Consider the following 18165-nt stretch of genomic DNA (forward strand, 5'->3'; position numbering starts at 1 on the left):
GACATCCAGACAGCAGGAACTGGAGCTTAATTGACTTATAATTTCCTCTAGGGTTTTATAATTAAGTAGTTGAAATTGGGTCATTTTTTCTGCATTTGTTTTGTTTGGGCATAGCATTGGTACTGGCTTTGGAGTGGATGTGCAGATTAATCCTCTGATTTTTTTAATGAAAGTTCATCTCGACTCCATCACCTGCCTGCCTCCCGCCTCCCTTTTCTGCATTTGCGTCCTTTACAAACTTGTCCACTGTGAACAGTTAGGCCCTCACTTTGGTGTAAAAAACCCTCTGACTTGTTAGGACATGGAAAAGGAATGCTATAGAGCATCCTGGGGTATTGTGTTCCAGGACATTAGTAAAAAATCCTTTAGGCCCTGTAGATTGTTGGGTGTGGTCTTATTAGATTGCAATCTGAGGAGTGTGGTATTAAGGTGAAAATCTCACACTATTGTTTTTCCTTAGGTATCTTCTACACCCACTGCTGTCCCCACTTAGTGGTTGTGGTGGGAGTAAGGAGGGAGTTCTGTTACCATAAGGAATGGTAGTTGTTGTTGTTTGTGATTAGTGTACCATTTGGTTATTATCAATAGAAAGTCAAGATCCTTTGAAAGATACACTTAACTCAACAAAGACATCTTAGTGTTAAAATTCTATTTCCAGGCTCGAGTTCTTCCATTTTGTCAAAAGTCAATACACTAGTCAAGACCCTTTTATACTGTGAAAACACAAGACTGTTCAAGTTTTAAAGACTGAGTGTTACAACCAGTTTGCCTCTAGTAGGAAATCAATGATGGTAAATGTATCATTTCTCTAACGTCTACAAAAAATAAGATGAATACACACTCACTGAAACTTGTACACGCATCTCTTAGGTTGTCTTTGTGGACATTTATTAATCAAGGACCTTTTTTTTGACTGAGTGAGTCAAACACACTGTTACAACACAGAAAACACACTCCTTCATAGGGCATGGTATTGATTCATGTGTTGCTCTCATACAGTTGGTTAAACAAGATCGTAATAATTGTTTAGACTGCCTATTGAACTGTGACTGGTCAAATTGTTGTTGTCTTTTGCTTTAGGGAAGCATTTATGTCTATCTATGGGTAAATATGTGGCTGTGACTTTGTGTAGTGTTTGGGTGTGTAAATGCAGCTGGTCTGGACAAAGTGAAGGAGGAGCTATTGTATCTTGGAAACAATGTCTTACTTGTCTTGCCTTTCACTGAATTCTTTGTTTCCTTAGCCGTTTATGGGATGAAGCTCAGGTAAAGTTCCAGAAAATACAAAGGGACTAAAAAAGTATGAAAAAAACAAAAAAAAAACAAAAACAGAGAGGGTGGAGGACAAGATTATATGATGTAAACATACCAACTTGATGCAACAACTGTGGGACACACTAAATAATAAAGTGGAGGGACCAGGGGCAAATGAATCTAAAGAAAGACGAACAAGACTTACATGCTTCATTTAGTTAACTTAATGAACTCTATAATTGTTAAGTATAATTTTTAAAACTAATTACAATAGGCTTATAAGAACAAACTTGGTCAAACTGATTTCTGGACAAACTGTCCCTTCAGTTTAAAAAAAATAACTTCAATACAGTTTTTCTGTCTCTTTTTCTGAGTTTCTAAAAAAATTCTGAGCTGAGCTTGTTGATCAATAAACAATGCATGGAATAAAAAAAAATAAAAATAAATAAAATGACAACACTTCTCACAGAAATTATTTGGTAAACGGTTCCCAATTTTTTTTAAAAAGAGGGTGTGGTGATTTGGCTTTTGCTGGGTTTTGTTTTGATTTTATTTTAGTTCTCTGTTTTGTATTTTGGGTTTTGTTTCTTATTTTTAGTTTTCTGGTTTTTGTTTTCTTCTTGGTTCATTTGGGTTCTGTCTTCCTCATGTTTGTGCTTTTGTATTCACTCCTCCCCAGTCACCCTTTTGCTGTTTCCTGGCCACGCCCATCTCCACCTGCCCATGATTGCTCCCATACACCTGAATCCACTTACCACAATTATCCTCTGCACTTTAAAACCCGGTCATTTCTCTCCATACCTCGCTGGTCCATTGTCTAAGGTTTGTCTAATGTTTGTCGTTTGTTTGCTTGTTGTTTTTGCCGTTACTTCCTGGTTCTGCTACTCCGTGCTTTGCTCAGTTTATCTTTTTGTTTTGCTGCCATGTCAGTTTTTGTTTTGTTCATTCTTTAGTTTAATAAATTAGTTTCTTTTTAACATGAGTCTGCGTTCTGGGTTCGCCTCCGTCTCCACCGTTCCTGACAGAGGGAAAAAACAACCACATTGGGTGTTTATATATGTTTATATAGCTGCTAGTATTAGATGCTGATTGGTCCTAATTTCTTTGGTTTTGGCCACAGAGTAATGTCTTTGAATCTGACAATGTGCTTCCTTTTTCTGTTTCTTTTTTGTAAATTATATCTCATTCATCTTGAAGGAATCTTGTTGTGTCCAAAGGTGAATTGTTTTGTCTTGCTCTAGAAAACGGTTACAACCAAATTACCATTTTAGCTTCTAGAAACCACAGGTACTGTTATTTTGATTTTCATTTTGCCATTCTGTTTTATCCAAAGGGAGCATGCATGAGGTGAGTGTAGAAGAAGTTAATTAAGTCTTCATAAATGTACCTGAATGAAGCTGATACTTGGTCTTGTTATTACCTTTTGAAGTGCTATCCTCAAGGCTTCAAAATAATTCATTGAGGTCTTTGCATTTCCATTCATCACAAGATGCTTTGATATTACACAAGGTTATGCTGTTGAAAAATTTCCATGCCTAAAGCTTTACAAGCCTTGCATGAATAATTCATGTTTGTTCAATATTGAAATTGGTCATTTGTTTCCATGCCAAGGCTCTGTGAAAAGAGAATTACAGAATGCTTTGGCACTTAGTAATGAATCATCAAGATGTTTTGATTTGACACTGAGAGCATCCAGTATTAGGTGTTTTTTTTTATTTTTTTATAACGAACAGAAACTCTAAAGCACTTCAGATGTTTCATCACTCCCCACATCTCTGCCTCTGCTGTGGAATTGGTCTACAGAGACAGAGAGAGATGCTCAGTCTGCATTTTCTGGTCTATCATTAAAACTCTTCCTTTGCTCACATATACTCCTGCATGCATGCACATACAATCAGGAGAAATGCATGCAGTACTGTACGCTGCACCCTCAAAGATCCTTTAAATCTAGTCTTGAACAAATGTTCACGAGTTAGGCGGTTGTCTTTAAATGTAAATAGATGCTTTATTGCTTTTCTCAAACTGTGAGATGAAACAATTTAAAATGAACAACCTAATTCTTCTCTAAAAAGAGTTTTAATAGCTTTTCATTAACAACTTATTGCAGCTAAAGCAGACATTTTTTGCGTGACACCGCGGTTGCTTCAGTTCAAGCTGTTTGGGACGCTGCTTTTTCTTCTTCACTGATTCATTCTGACTTGTTTTTACTTTCCTCCTATATTTCACAATTTCAGCTCTTTTTTTCTTCACCAACTGTAAAGGCCAGAGGCACTGTCCCCAGGGGAAGTTGTGTGTGCTCATGTACATTAGTGTGTGTGTGTTCGAGATTGTGGGTGATGGAGTGAGTGAAGGAGAGCAAGTTCAAGAGATTGTTAATATGCAGAAGTGTCTGAGAGAGAAAGATATGAGACGCAGACATCATATGAGAAGGGGGATTGTGTATCTCCTTGTGTGTATGCGCGTGTTTGTGTATACGCCGCCGTTTCTCAGGCTATCTAATTGGGACACGGGTTCTGTCTGTGCTTTGCACCAACCATTTTGATGTAAGTCCCACATGAGCATTGCTGTAAATCTTGATAATGGTATTAAGCTTGTTGAGCCATTCTGGGATTTTAGCCTGCAGTGCATGCATGCAAGAATGATCACACATACACACATGCACACACAGACACTCACGGAGACAATCAGAAGATGGTGTGTATAATGCTTAGTAGAAAACACTCACACGTACATAAACGCTGTTGCCCAAACTCTGCTCATTACTGTCACGCAGCCAGACCTTTGTGGCACTTAAGACAGCTTCCTACTTATTATAAATCTATTTTAGTTAGTAAAATGTAAGACTAATTAAGCTTTGTTGAAAGAAAAAAAAACCTAGAAAAATCAAAGTGCTGAAACTGTAATAGCTCAGCACAACATAGACAAAGGTATTTTGAGAGGGAGTAGGTGCATCAGCGAACGCTACAGCATCGTGATGTGACAGTCACATGGATAATGACAGGACTTTAGGCTGTACTGCTGGTTGGACGTCTTTTTTTTGTGAAAAGAGTTGCGTCTAAAGGTATTGTCATTCTGTCAGCAAATGTAGTGGGTGATGCAGGGAGATTACAGCATGGTTTGATTTGTTTGAGTGGCTCTAACTGCATAGTGAAAGCACTAAGATCATTCTACTTCCACACTTGATTTCAGACACAGTGAGGCTGTAGGGACACATTATTTTATCTGAAAAGTACCTTTCAACTCAGCTTTGTGTTTTTTGTAGTTTCTGGTAGACATTTGTTCCTTCGTAACATAATAGCAGGGCTTGCTGACAGGGCTCTGCAAAAATAGGAAAAATCTGGAACTTAGTATAAATCCCCCTAAACATTTGAAACGTTGCCTTTTAAAATAGAGTAAAATATGGCATTCATCTGAAGATTTTTTTATCTCATGATATCTAGCTTTGGAGTTTGTTCTCACTTTGACAGTATCATTTATTTTGTCTTGACAATTTGGCATCAAAAACTTAGACACAGTAGGTTTTAGCATTTAGCTAATTGTCGAGATTTGGTTTTGCTACATTATTATCATTCAAAGCCAACCAAAGTTAAATAGTGTTGCCATGTAGGCGTGTGGCAGTGACAAGGCAGCAGGTAAAAACAATGAGTGGCTGAGAGAAATATGAGGAACTGAAACACATACAAATTTGGGGAGGTTACTGAGAGAATTGAAGAAATTTTCAGAAAGTAGCTAGTGAAAATAGCTTTTTCCCCCTTTTTCACCTTCAGACTTGGATGCAGAAGATACTTATCTCTCAAGCTGTCAGAATACCCTGGCAGTGCTTTTACCTATAAGTGTGAAGAAAGACGAGAAGAGGGTGTGAGTAGATAATATCCTCAGAGTTTGTAGAGTTAAGGTTTATATTGAAGCTGGACAACTGCTTCCAGGCCTGTTTGAGGCTGAGTTGGAAATAGTTTGACAGTCTGTCGGCATGCTGGGAAAGAGTTTCACCAAAAACCACAAAATGAGAAGCAACCTGAGGCAGCCAATCACCATGGAACCTTGGAGTGCCGAAATTTGTTTGTTGATCTGAAACAGTTTTAATAATTCCAAGGTGATAATCTGCCCTTACAGCATTTTTGATACAGTAGGATACACTTTCTAAATTTGTATAAAGCCCATAAACGAACATCATTTTGCAGTGTATTTGAAATGGCATATAGACTAAAATGATGAAGCGGCATCAGCAAGTTCATCCTCTTGTCTCCATGGAAATGCAAATATTACACCAGCCAAATGCTGTAAAGGCTAATGAGAGCAATGGGGTCTGTTCTGCTCTGTGATAGAGTTGATATAAAGGGGATATGTGGGGGTTAGATGTGCTGTGATATATGGGAATAGATGCCTGCAGCTGTTCTTGCTGGCTCAGGCTCAGGTTATGTCTCCATCTCTCAAAGCAGATGGAAAATATTATGATGCTGATGATGAGGGAGAGGGAAAATAGTGACTCAGACTACAAGCGAATGAATCAGAGGAGTACTGACTGAGAGAATAGCCATAGAAAGGTTTAAAGACTTTTCAGAGTTTTTTTCCAACTGTCAATATTTCATTTTACTGCCATCCAAAATCTCTGAATATTTACCCCGTGCTTTTTGACATAAGCACTGCAGACACAGAAAAGAACTGCTTCTGTTGTGTTGTATATTTTGGACGCATTCCACATACAGCAGCACAGCAGCAATATTATATTGTTAGTGCCAACAATCTTAATAAAATTTGGCAACTTCAATACACAAATGCACATTCTGTCTCCTCAAACTGCAACTTAGAGAGGTCGTGAGAGCGTTTAGAATTAGTAAGCAGAAATGTTTCTCCTGCTGCATTTATCCATAATCTCTTTGCCTGACAAATTTTCCAACAGTTTAGAGTTTGTTAAGGGGGAAACAAGGGAAATTTAATCGGTGTGACACCAGCAGGGGGATCTAACAAAGGAGACGCCACTGGGGCTTGTTTAATGATTTTCTCCTTTCGCCTTTTTCAATTAAGGTAGCTTGCTGTGATCACTGCTGAGTGTTTTGGTCACTTTGTGTTTCTTTTTCCATCTGTCTGAGTCCATTTTCATTTCTTTTTACCTGTCTGTGGCTGATTTCTGACTCTTCCCCTTTGGCTGTTTGTACTCTGATTGCTCTCGAGCCCTCTCTGTACACAAACATGGATTAAGAATTTTATGTGTCTATGTTTATATGGAACACGTGACGTATTGCATTATTTTACATAGTTTGTATCCTCCTACATTAAAGTTGAGATGAAGATAGATTGTATTATATTTTACAAGAATTAATTTGTCTTTCCATCCATTTTCTTAACTTGTTTGCTCCTGTTTAGAGTTGCAGGGAGCTGGTGCCTGTTTCCAGCTGTCATTGGGCAAAAGTCAAGATACATCCTGGACAGAGGGCCACATAAAGACAAAAATGACAGACAACCACTCATGTTTATACTCACACCTAGTGACAATTTAGAGTAGCTACTTAGTCTAAAATGCATGTTTTTGGCCTGTGGTTGGAGAACATGAAAACTCCTTACTGAAAGGCCCCAGCTGGTATACAAATGTGTGACTTTTTTGGTGCAAGAGAACGTCGCTCCACTATGCAGCTCATACATTAGAATTTAGATAATAAATGACGTGTTTAGAAAATGAAGAGGTATATTGGCTTTATTGTGCATTTAGTTTAGGTTATTACTCCCTCTGATATTGAAGTTTTATCTGCTGTAGTATCAGTGCTGATTCAGTAGCAGTGCCATTGCGTCACTACTTTATAAAGCAAATTGAGTATTGACTGTTATAATGCAACTGATCAACATTAAGTCCAAGTACTCTGTCAGTGTAATTAAAAAAGCCTCCTCTCTTGCTATCAGTTCATTTGTTCAATTACACCAGGGTGCCAATTCATTTTAGTTTTTGTTCAGTGCTACACTGCGTGTGTTTTTATAACTTCTGCATGGTTTCTGAAAATGTTCAGTGTAAAAGAGGAATAAGAGGAAGAAAAAGACCACTGCATCCCTTACTGGATAAAGATGTTAATTGTAGTCTTGAGGAAAAATGATTAACGTGCTTTTCTTGATAAATTGAGTGTTTGTAAAAGCTGAATAAAGTAAAACTGTTTACCGTCCTAGACTGAGATAGTGGGAAGTTTAGTGTTTGGTGATTAAGTTATAAATAAGATAATTAAACGTGAATAGCGCTAACATAAAGCATGAATTAACACAATGACTGTTTTTGTGAATGTAAAGTCAGAAATGTCCTTTTGATGCAGAATAGGATGATTGCTATATCAAAGGCTAACCTTTTATTGCACTGTTGAACAGAACTTATTTTATTCATCTGTATCTTTTGCACTAAACTGTTGAAAAAGTTTGTAGTTTCTTTTATTTTTTCCTAACTTTAGAGGATTCTCTTGCATAAAAAGTATCAATGACTTAGCTGAAAAACTAAAATATCATTTTGATTTTTGATAAAGGGTAGGACCAAATGGCAGAGAGATCTGCCAAGGGGTTAGTAAGTAATGAACAAACTGTACACATACATTAATATGTTTGCATTTTGCAAGGTGCTTAATACAAATCTAAGCTATGTGAAAACTAATTTCTTTGACTTGGTCCAGTGTCTACTTTAGCATCTGTGTTTGGTGTGGCTGTCTGGATTTAGGGTCAGGGATTAAATTTCAAGCCAGCATAAGAGCCGTGGTGTTCTTTTCCAACATGGAATGAAGGCATGAACAATGCTCATAAATTATTGTAGATGGATTTTGTTTCCAAAATAACTATCAGTGCTCTACTCCAGGGGAAGTATTTAGTTTTTATAAACCGCTGAACATGTCTAAAATTTCTTGGCTAATTATGCTCCTTAGACAAACTGAAAAGGACATTAAACCCAAGATGAGCTCATAAACTAAGTGTCTCTGACCTTCTGACAGCCAGTAGGTCACATTACTTCTGACCCATTAGCTAACTGGTACTCCTGCTCTGATCTACCCTAGCAACATGCCCCCTCATCCCCCCACCCCCCAAATTCCCTCCATAATCTTTCTCTGTCACTTTCTTATCCCCCCTGCTCCCCATATGTACCTCATGTCCTGAGGACATGTCATACCTCCATGTCTGGACTGTCAGGAAGGTTTTTGTCTTCATTCTGTTACCATGGGTGACAGGGCATTCCGTTTCCCCCGGTGACAGGGCACTCTGTTTCCCCCGGTGACGGGGCATTCCATTGCCCACAGTGACAGGGCTGGGAATCATCAGGCTTTAGCCAGAAGCACGGAGCTGCTGTGTGTGCATGTGCATGTGCAGAGAAGAAGCATGTCAGGGGTAACTTTTTGTGCTTTATTGTGTGTTTTTGTCTGATAGTGTTTGTTTGTTAAAGCATATCAATTTTAAATTTTGTGCCTGCATACTGTTGAAATGCCACGGGCCCTTCCAAATGGTCACTATAGAAAAAAAAAAAGACGAGTCAAACAGCTTGGTACATGTAAAGGGTAAAATCAGAAGGCAAGAAATCAATACAAGTCGCCCAGTGTGTGTGTCTGCTTTTGAGTGTATTCGTGTTCCTAGAGAAATGGGGAGTAAAGGGCGATGAGGAAGAGTAGCTCTAGGAAACAGAATAAAAGGGCAGCGAAGGGTGAAGAAGAAGGCACTTCACAGAGAAGACCAGCGCAGCATGACTGTATACTGCCCTAAATCTAAACCCATTTCCCTAATTTACTCGCATACTTTCGCTGTTTTTGTCTTAAGAAAACTTTGGCAACTGGCAGTGAAGAAACCACTTGAGCAATATCCAAATTATTATTAGCTCATGATGGACAGTTAAACCCAGCAGGAAAGTGAGAAGCAGGCAAAGGGTGGGTGACACATGCGGAATTGCAATATTTTAAAATAATTGCTTGTTAAGAAGACAGACAGAGAGCCCCGTTATGAACTGGAGACTCATTTAGTGTGTGCCCGGACACTCGCCCTATGACATCTGAGATTGGCTCAAGCCCCCATCAACCACTGAACAGAATAAAGCGGTTGTGGGAAATGAATGAATGAATGAAAGCAAATAGTGTGCTTTAGAATTTGCTGACAGCTGTATTCCTTTACACGGCTGACAGTTTAAATCTACACATGGGAAAAAGTCAAAAGCTTAAATTGTTTCAACCAGAATATAGACAGACATGCCAATCTCACCATTCATCCTCTTAACCGATTTATCTCTTCGATCAATAAAGCATCTAACTATCCAAACTACTTAGTTTGTCAATGCATATACTTTCAGATAACTAAAAAAATTATTATAAACAATCAAATAAAGCATCTAAAAGAAGTGTTAAAATCAAGTATTTAAACACAAACATGTCTATGAAGTGACTGAGTGTGTACCAAATGAGTATCATGTTCTGTGTAGCTGCATTTTTTGTATTTCATTCTCTGTCCATAAAATGGCCATTTTTAAAAAAGAAAACTTAAGCTGTGGCAGCTGTTCTGACATTTTTTTAGACAATATTGGATGAAGCTGTGAGTAGTTTATTCAGAGTTAACGTTATATTTTATCAAGCCTGCTCTCTAATGTCTACACACCCAGACCATGAACATAAAATTGTAAATCTGGGCAAAGTTTGTAATATTGGAAACATTGTGATTTCAGTGTGTCGTCAACACCAGTCACATTTGTGACTCATAAGCATTTAGATGATTGTACAAAAAACACAGGAGAAGTAGGTAAACTACATTCTCAAAAGCATCAGCTATTGCCCAACAGTGATTTAGCTTTCCATGTGCTTTTAAATACCTTTCTGAGAGCAAATGATGATTAGCTCAGAAGAGGAAGTTTCGGCCTGTAAATCTATTAATTGTGTATTGAATACCTGCTGGTTGTATTAGAAGCTGAAAAATATTGACTGTTGCTGCCAGAGGCTTCAGTATTTGACAGTTGTTTATGGGATTTCGGACTGAAGAATATTCATTGGCACAAATGAAGGTGATGTCGACATGTTGGAAAAAGAAGGTGATTTAAGGGAATTAGGTGCGTTTGTTTATGATATTTGTGCCCTGCTCTTTTCTGCTTGGCTGCATGTTGTCTTATTTTTTATTTATATGGTGAGTGACTTTGAATATGTGTCATGTTCGTATCAGTAGATGTACAGTCAAGATTACAGATAGGTTGTTTGCATCTCTGTCATCGCTGATTTGCTGTAAATAAAACACTTCAACTTCTGCAACAGTCTAGTTACAGTATGTCCTAGCTTCTGTGTGGCTGACCGAGGTGTCTCTCTTCTGAAATGATAACATGTGTCATATTCATAATCTCCTGCTGTAGTTTCATATGTAAATCATTACCCATTAGGTTTATATTAAAATGTGTTGTATAAATTTAGCTTTAAATCTGTGGCTGCACAATACATCAAAAATTTACTGTCATTGCAATATCAATGAGTGCAATATAAATATTGCAAAGGACTGCAATAAATCATAGTCTGTTATATTCCAAGTGCCATGAATGCACATCAAGATTATGTTTGGCCAATCAGATGGCCTGTCACTGCCCACACCTGGTTTAGATGGTTTAGCTGATAGTGCTGAAACACACGGAGTATGTTGTGAGCTTTATGGTTCCTGAAAAGGAGAGAAGTGAGAAAAATGTGTGAATATTTATCAATAATAGCACAATCAAATGTTTCTTTTTCTAACATTGTGCATCCCATTAAAAAAAAATCTTGGCCTTCACGAAATCTGACAATTCCTGTGAATGTGTACCAGAACTGCAGATGAAGGACAAATGCATTTTCAAACTTACATTTTCATTCACTGTGTAGACAGCAACTGGTTATTGTCTTGCCTATTTGTGAGCTTGTGAGGTGGTCTGAAATTTAAATTTGCATGCAGAGCAAGTTGAAAAACAACAAGATTATTAAAAGCAGACAAAAACTTTTCAGCTGGAAGATGGGCAGATCTCATCAGCAAGGCAAAACAAAGCATAACAAAAAAAGAATGCAACAAGAAACTGCTCATTGCATCCTACATTTTCACTTGTAAAGGAAGGAATCATAAAACTAGAAGCCATTAGCAGCCATTAGGCTGGTGTCAGTCAGCAGCAGAAATAACAACCCAGCAGTTAGCAGGCAAATGGTCCACAGAATGGAGGCTGCTTGGACGGAAGAAATTTAACTTTCAGCTGGCTGCGCTTCACTGCTGCAAAATATATCACCTCGCCTCAGTTACACGTAACACACACACACACATAAACACACTCCACGCAGTTATATAGTTCTGTTTTTCCCAATTAATTTTCCCTGAAAAATTTTCCTTGAAATGCAACTACAGCAAACAACTTCTTTAGTTATAAGATACTCAATTTTGCAGAAACAATTTTTAGAAAGCAAACAATTTATGGATTCACTTTGAAAACTCAGTTAGATTTTTGAATACACAAGTAATTTTGTCTAGAATTTCCCTGAAAATGGGTAATGTGTTTCTTCATGCAGTCGGCAGCGAGGAAAGAGGGATCAGCTTACAGGAGACACAGTCACACTTGCTTAAACACCCTCACACACACATTCTTACTGTCAGTTCCTCAACTGGTTAGAATTACTGGGTTTGGAAAAAAAATTGCCTATGTTCCAAGTGTTTAGTTTTAAGCATGAGCTCTGCTTATAATTTATTCTCCACATAGAACAAAAGGTCCTATTCATTTGTCTGTCTACAATGGATCTTTGTAGAAAATGACACCCTGTTTAAAAGGGGCAAATACGTTTGGCAATAATAATCGCTCACTCCCTTCACTGCCATATTTCCTCCTGCATTTATGTCATCTGCTCCCAGAAAACTAAAACAACTTGATAAAACAGTCAATCTTCTGAATTGGCGTTTCCTACATTTTTGTCTCCTCTTTGTCACCATCTTGCTCCTTCAACCATCTTCCCTCTGTGCTTTGTTCCATGTAAAGGAAACAGTTTTGGCAACAGTTAGTCAATCGTACCACTCCATCCCACAGAGGGAGTGCAGAATAACGAGCACTGCCGGTGGATAATGGCCATGATTTAGCTCCCCAGTCAAAAGGTTACACCGCTATAGCTCCAGAATGAATGAACGTAATAAGATATCCCTCGGATAAGTTAGTCTCACATGAGCTGCAGTGCTGGAGAACCCCCCAAAGCTTAGCTGTAACGGTTATTTTCAGTTTTCAAGAGGAAGCTTAGTTCTTACTGGTGCAGAACATGTTTTATTGAAAGATATGCTGTTATGGAGAGTTAGAACAAGGTGCAAGATTGGGTGCCGTATGCAGAAATTGCAGAGAAAATAAGTGGTGTTCCCTTTCTCCTGACACACACGGGTTATAGGGAACCACTGGCGTGATGTAAAGTCTAGAAGAGGTTGAGGGGAAAATAGATTTATTTCTGTCTTGCAAAGGGTATTAAAAATTCAACACATAAAGCATGTTTTTTTAATCATTTGGCTATTGAGTCAATATGTTTAACACTGATGCTGAATAAAGGTTGACCAACACCTGCAAACACACTAAAGAATCAATTCAGTAAACGATAAGGAGCATCCGCAACTGATGATCTGTTCCATACAACCTTCTTGTTTTAAGCCACATTTTGTAACAAGTTTCTGCAAATGTTTGCAGTCCACATGTTGATTTAATTTCTTGTGTGCATTTCTGCCAGCATATTTTAGATGCATGTAGAGCATTTCCATGCATGGTGTGAGATTGTGTAGCTGCCGACATGCGGTAATGATTACACATGCATTTCCAATGCTGCAGTGCTGGAGCTCACAATTTAAAACACATGTTTTCTTTGTTCTTCTTTTTGGCTACTGTGGAAGCTGAGAGGGTGGTATACACACCCACACAGACACACACACACACACATAAACACAGAGGCTGAGTGGAAACTTGCTACCGAGTCAACACTAATTAATGCCATATTTTGTGTTTACAAGCCAATATTTTTCACCCTTCAGATTTTTTTTTTTTCAATCTTTTCTCCAGTAATCAAGTAGAATTTAATTTCACAAGATCAGATTTTGTCACTGGTGTGAAAAAGACAAAATGTCACAAGAGAAGTGAGGTTTCTCAATATTCTTTTTATAATACACATCATGTAGGCGAAATGAGAAAGATTCAAATGTTTAATTTGTGTAAAGCAGCAGAAATGTGAAATTTGTCTGGCCAGTGTCTTAGTATTCAAAGCCTGAAAGAATAACTGAGGTGTACAAAGTTCTCTGCGATTAGTCAATGATACTTTTTTGCAATTTTGAATGGTGATGTATATAAATGATGGGATACATGTTAATTGATGCAAAACAAAAGTTGCAGAAAACAGCAGCTGCTGTTTTAGCTATCTGGTAACTCTTTGGCCACAAGAGGTAGTCAGTCATGAAGTTGAACATTTTCTTTTCTGTTTTCCTACTAGATTTACTTTTTCACACATGCACCAAAGATACATTGTAGCTGCTCGTCACCAGTGCAGACTCCAAATTTAACTCTTACCAGCTCTGACTTTGACATGAAGAAGTTGTACAGATTTTTATGATTCACTACGATTTTGTTGGGATTAAATTCAAAGTTGTAAATTGAAGTGCTTTCAAGAATATTTTTAAATGCTGTTTTACACTTGTCACTTTCTCTTTTTTTTAATCTTTAACCTTAAATAGACCTACTTCTTCATTAGTTTATCATGAAGTACTGAAATCTATCTGATGTATCTCAGTAAGTGCATTATGGACATAAATGATAATTTGTCCTGTTTGCCCATACTGTTGGAGTTCATGCTCATGTTTTACTGGGATGTGCATGACAGGGAGACAGACAGAAGTAAGAGTGGTTAGCATTCAAATGAGGTGACAGCACAGAAGCAATTAGTTTGACTCTGTCTCTCTTTCCTGCATTGGATTTTCTCCCCTTTATTATCATCCTCCTCCTCGTCTCTTGGCCTTTTTTCTTTCTCTGTCTTCCTATATTTCGTCATTTCTCTCACCCCCACGCTGTGACAGAAGGAGACCTTTTTTTTTCTCTATTTTAGCAGAGTGAGACATCAGCCATTTGGAAGAAAAAAAACACCTACTCTACTTTTTAAGGAATTTTAGCTCCTCTGAGGCTGTGGTTGATCAGTAATGAGAAATTATGAACTTTGTTGATTGATTGGGTTGCCATTTGAACTTTTGTAAATTTTAATCCTCAGGTCTCATGTTTGATATCTGTCACTCTTTCTTGTTTCTGTTCGTTTGTTCTTTTTTCTACTCAGTATTTCCCTTACTGCTGAAAGGCTTGTAAAAAAATAAAACAAATCATATCTGACATTTTCTTCTTTGGAAGACTTTCCAGAATTGTTAGAATGTAAGAATTTCCACACCGGTGGTGGAAGTTTGCATGCTGACTCTAAAATGAATGCCATGATGACATTAGATCCATGCAGGCCAAACCATGCAATGTTTGGGGTTGGTTTCTTTGTGCTTGCACTCAGTTAAACATTAATTTGTATGTGAGAATTCAGACAATTACCCATTTTGTATAATAATATTATATCTCAAGTCCTCTGTATAAAAAGCATTTTTGTCTTCAAAGAAGCACTTTCAATTTGGGCTTCAGCACACAGAGTGAACACAAGCACCAACTCAAATTCAAGCTACATTTTTAGTGTACACACTTATCATCAGCTTCATTACTGACCTTCAGTAAGCGCTTGTTGGTTGATTGACACTTGAGACAACCAATTATAAAAAGTAGGGAAATGAACATTGTGTGTGGCAGTGAAAAGCTTGGTTTGGTTTATGAATAAAACATCAGAAAACAGGCTTATGGTTTGATTTGGATTCTGTTTCACCTTTTGTTTGTTGCTGCATGTTGTTGCCTCACTGTCAGTTTTGGGGAAAGGTGTCAAGTAATGTTTAATATGTTTGTGTGTGTGTGTGTGTGTGTGTGTCAGATTGCTGCAAAGGGTTAATCAAATTATTTCTGCATCTTAGAAATTTCAGACTGTGGTATTTCTTTCTTTGTTTTAACTTGCTAAACTTTAATTTTCACTGTAACTGAAGTATATGTAACAGAATAAAAAAGAAACTGTATCCAGGAGCAGACAGTGGAACGAGTGATTAGTTTTGAGTGAATATTTTTTATAACTTTCGACGTAATTTGAAAGTCTGACACAGAGTAGCCTTGCTTGTGATAATACAGAAAGAAATACAAAAAGCCAACAGACCCATAAACACATGAGGAAAAGAGAGAAGAAGTAAAGCAAAAGGAATGGCAAAACCCCAATGCATGTTAGATTTGGGACAGTATATTTGCTGTTGGATAAATAAAAGATAAAATAAAAAACAGACAAACAAACAAACAAAATAAAACAAAGGGCAATATATAATTTAAGGATGTTGTGCTCTGGTTTAAATTTTACTTAAAAATCAATAACTTTTTTTTTTTTAATGCAGCTCTTCTGACAGAACAAACTTGGTCCAGCTCAGATCACTGTTAACAGAGTTGAAGCAAGGGGAAAATAATGTGATGTATGCTGGGCAGCCTGGGAGAGCTGAGCCGCAAACCACAGGGTGACCAAAGGGATGGCAAACCCTCTGTCTCTGTCTCACACACTCCCACAACCCTCTTAGCATCCCAAGCTGCTGAAATATGGAACCCAAGACACACACTGTCGCTCAGATGGCAGCACTTAGTCATAATGGTTGCCTATTTGAAAGTGTAACTCCACCCTAAAGGAAGATCCAGACAAGAGTGCCCTCACAGAATGGACAATTTTATGTAAAGTTTATGCCCTCGGGGTGCTTTTAGGAAGGACAGATTCTGCTGTCTGAGACACATAAATCGTGGTCAACCTTTACAAGGAACCAAACTCAGACATAGGCAGGCTTGAATGCATCCTTCCACATATATATTAGGACACAAGCATCCTTAATCTGGGGCAACAAAAGCCTTAAGGGTAAAAATGTGGGGGTTTTTTTTTGGTTATTTTGTTTGCATTGTGCTGGTTTAGTTTCAGGAGGCAAAAGAAGAAATTCTGAGAAGAGCACTCTTTAGGGAAAATTAGTCATTATTGATGAGAAACGTTTCACAGCAGGTACACAGTTGCAGTTACTTAGTCCACTGTTCTATTTGGTAGTGGTACATTTTCATTACAAGACTACTGCAGAGTGGCTTTAACATACTAGACAGTAAAGACCAAGATGTTCTTCTGTTCAAGGGAGTCTTATCATCACTGCCATTTGTTAATACATGTTTTATTTTTCCATTTTTGCACTGTTCATTGTGCTCATACGAGGATTCCATAGAACAAAATGAAATGGAGGAAACGGCAATAAAGAAATGAGAACCTTTTGATATTTTCCATTCGCAAAACAAAATGGTAGCATGCATCTTTATTTATTGTTACTTGACAAAGCTAATTATCCTTCAATTTAACGGTTCCTGTGAATATATAGTAAGTCTTTTTTTAATTTTATTTTCTTCATTTTTCACTTAAACAAATCTAAAAAATGGATGTTTCCTGATGGAAAATAGTTGGGCGTGAACATCAGCAGTTCTTAATCAGCAAAACCAAAATATATTTGTGCAGTTGACTGGTATTTGCTCATGCTAAAAAAAAAAGTTGTTCCTTGTTTGGAATTCAAACAGTTAAATAAAGGCTGAATAGTGCAACATGGCTGAACAGGCAGTGATAGCTTTCTCCCTTGAAAGGTCACCACTGTCTTAATAATTTGCTGTTGGTCACTAGTTCACACTCGGCAGGTCACGTTTTAGGGTGTACCAGTAGAGCAGGAAATATACAGATCCTGCTGCTGAAACAACACTGACATCAGTATGTTGGCAGTCATATGAGCTGTTGTTGGGCTTTTTTTATTCTTGTCATACAGTGAGAAATATTAAACAAAACAAAACAAAAGAAACAAAAAACAACCCAAACCCATATAGTTCACCCTTTCTTTTGTTCTCCACTCTGTTATTTTTTTTTATCTCTCTTTGTCTGTCTCCTGCATGATCCCCAATTTTCTTTTCTCTCTTTTGCTCTCTTGCCTGAAAATTTCAGCTTTTATTTTAGAGGGATTCTGTCTTTTTGACTCTGCTGTAGTCTAAACTGTGACTTTGTAATGAACCCAGTGTGATAAAAGAAATGGTGGGGGATTGAGTGATGGTGCCCCAGCTGTGTTTCACTGGTTTCTGTCAGTGCTATTTTGCTACCTCTGTAACTCTGATGCTGTTGACAACGCAACAAATGTTTTATGTTTTCTTATCATCTCACACAATTATTCTGTTTTCCTCGGTATCATTTACAGTATCCATACATTTTTTGTCTTTCATTCAAAAGTCAGTGCTGTTTTGTGAACAAACAAAAAGATGTGAATACAAAATCTACACAACTCACCATAAAGGCTCTAAAAGAAAATATTTGACATTTTTAGTTGATAAAGCGTTTATTTTTTTGCAAAAATATTTGCTACTGCCCAAAAATTTAAATTTAATTTTGCTGAATGCATTTCTGTGGTTGAACTAGAAACAGCAATGTTGTTCTACCCATTATACATGTAAATTATACCAAGTATTTAAGTACCCAAGGAGCTAGACCACAGGTGCCCCAAGAAATGGAGATGCTGAGGATTGAACCCAGGCCCTCATGCATGCGAAGCATGCACTCTACCACTGAGCTACATCCCCACACAGCTACAGTACCTTTGTTCGAAACAGATGCTACAAAAATAAAAATCTAAATTTGAGACTTTTAACCCGCTCATGAGGATCTGCATTTTAGGAACAGAAAAAAATGAATATTGACACACACACACACACACACACACACACACACACACACACACACTTCATGGTTTGGAAGGTTTTTATTAAGTGAAGAAGGAGTTATTCAGAGAAGAAAAATATGGAAATCTACACACT

General features: G+C 37.6%; 1 protein-coding gene and 1 non-coding gene across 3 annotated transcripts in view; one reads left to right on the top strand and one right to left on the bottom strand.

Annotated features, from left to right (window-relative positions):
- Positions 1–18165, top strand: part of si:ch73-72b7.1 (netrin receptor UNC5C) — a 194300-nt gene that overhangs the window by 17967 nt on the left and 158168 nt on the right. The window lies entirely within an intron of this gene.
- Positions 17860–17931, bottom strand: trnaa-cgc. Its single transcript has one exon. It is a non-coding gene; the product is annotated as a tRNA-Ala (tRNA).

The sequence above is a fragment of the Kryptolebias marmoratus genome, linkage group LG1 (genome assembly GCF_001649575.2).
Source record: "Kryptolebias marmoratus isolate JLee-2015 linkage group LG1, ASM164957v2, whole genome shotgun sequence".
NCBI lineage: Eukaryota > Metazoa > Chordata > Actinopteri > Cyprinodontiformes > Rivulidae > Kryptolebias > Kryptolebias marmoratus.